Source organism: Tinamus guttatus, unplaced genomic scaffold, assembly GCF_059628265.1.
Source record: "Tinamus guttatus ecotype Peru unplaced genomic scaffold, ASM5962826v1 Tinamus_guttatus_pri_ptg000178l, whole genome shotgun sequence".
NCBI lineage: Eukaryota > Metazoa > Chordata > Aves > Tinamiformes > Tinamidae > Tinamus > Tinamus guttatus.
This window is the reverse complement of record NW_028288712.1, coordinates 484,371-486,482: the sequence shown is the minus strand read 5'-3', so window position 1 is coordinate 486,482 and position 2,112 is coordinate 484,371.

Genomic DNA, 2,112 nt, shown 5'->3' with positions numbered 1-2,112 from the left:
TGGACAGACTAGGTGGTGAGAAAACTTATGAAATTCAGCAAGGGCAAGTGCAAGGTCCTGCACCTGGGGAGGATTAACCCCAGTCACCAGTACAGGCTGGGGACTGACCTTCTGGAGAGCAGCTCTGCAGAGAAGGACCTGAGTGACAAGTCGACCATGAGGCAGCAATGTGTCCGTGGCCAAGAAGGCCAATGGGACGCTGGGGTGCGTTAAGAAGAGCATCTCCAGTAGGTCGAGGGAGGTGATTCTGCCCCTCTACTCAGCCCTGGGGAGGCCATCCGGAGAACCGTGTCCAGTTCTGGGCTCCGCAGTCCAGAACTCCCTCCGCAGAGGGATGTGGAGCTACTGGAGAGAGTCCAGCACAGAGCTACAAGGATGATGAGGGGCCTGGAGCATCTGCCCTATGAGGAGAGACTGAGAGAGCTGGGCCTGTTCAGCCTGAAGAAGAGAAGGCTGAGAGGGGAACGGATCACTGTATAGAAATACCTCAAGAGAGGCAGTGAGGAGGAACGGGCGGCCTCTTTTCAGTGGTGGCCACTGGCAGAACTAGAGGAAAGGGCCACAAACTGAAACATGAGAAGTTCCACAGGAACTTAAGGAAAATTTTCTTGACAGTGAGGGTGACAGAGCACTGGAACAGGTTGCCAAGAGACATTTTGGAGTCTCCTTCCTTGGAGATCTTCAAAACCAACTTGGACTCAATCCTGTGCCACATGCTCTGCATGACCCTGCGTGTGCAGGGGGGTTGGACTGGATGATCTCTAGAGGACCCTTCCAACCTTCAGGATTCGATGATTCTATGATAGGTAGGCTTAGGCTAGGTGAGGCTGGGCTTCAGGCTGCCAAAAGTCCTTGGAACGAGCGGAAGGTACCACCTGCTGATTGTTACAACCCTGTGACTTACAGGCAAAGAGACTTTCCCTTTGTGCTTCTTTTGGTGACCTCTTCCTTTCATAGAGCTGGTCAGCACCAGTGGGAGAATCTTGCGTGGGGGTCAACCTACATCGCTGAGATAGTAACATGCTTCTGGTTGTTGCTAGCGCTGCTGCTGCGACGCTAGTTTCAATCGTGCGGCTGTTCAAGTTGGAATGGACAGGACGCCATTGTGAAGGGCCCAAAGGAAAATCATGGTGTCACATCAGGTTCCATTGGATCTGAAATTCGTCGCGTATGATGAGCTCTCTTCAGGGAAAGTACTTAGTTTTTCTAGGTTAGAGTTACAGGTCTCTCTGAAATGAATTCAACTGGAAGGAGCCACCTTTCATGCCTTGAATTCATCTCAGCTTGGAGCCAGAAAGAGCTCAGGTCAAGTACGTAGCACAAAGGGCTGACATGCTCCAAGCTGATCTTTGTGCACAGCCAAAACTGCAGAGAAGCTACTTCTTCTCAGACATAAATATGTAAATTCAACAAAGTTCATCCCACGCGCTAATATTTTAAGGAATTTCTGTTTCCAAAGCTAGACTTTATTGCAGCCCTTTTGCCCAAGTATCAAGTGATTCTTCCCCTGCAAAACAAAATTGATAGGACAGAGACCCTAGCAGCAAGTTTCTCAGCTCAGAGCGAGGAGGCTCTCTGCAATGTGGCAGCTCTAGCAAGCCGGCACAGTGGCAGCTCCTGACAAAAGACTTGCTGCAGCGCCGAGCCCCTAAAGGGCTCCTCGAGCATCCTCAGCAGCTCTGAGCGCCGGCACCTCCTCTGCACTCGCAGCACGTGCAAGCCGCAGTCCTGCTCACCACGGCCTGGAGACCCTGTCCTGCGCCCACTGCTCAGCTCCCCGGAGGCTCTCGCTGGGATTACAAATTCCGAGCCAGCAGCACCACTTTGCACTTCAGGGAGCGCTTGGGATTTTGTATTTCCTTCCTTCCTTCCTTCCTTGCTTCCTCCCTTCCTTCCTTTTTTCTCAGCTGCCAAACATTCACTTCTAAATGCAGCTCTCGTCACAGAATTGATAGGGAATATTGCATTTCTTTAGCCCTTAGACTTTGGGTGGTATTTACAGACTCTATGGCCAACTGATTCTCTCACATTTAGCTCGTTACAAAACAGGAGACAAGAGCACTGAGAACGGCACAGGGTTTTGAATAAGAGGGCTGCTAAACAGCAACTGTA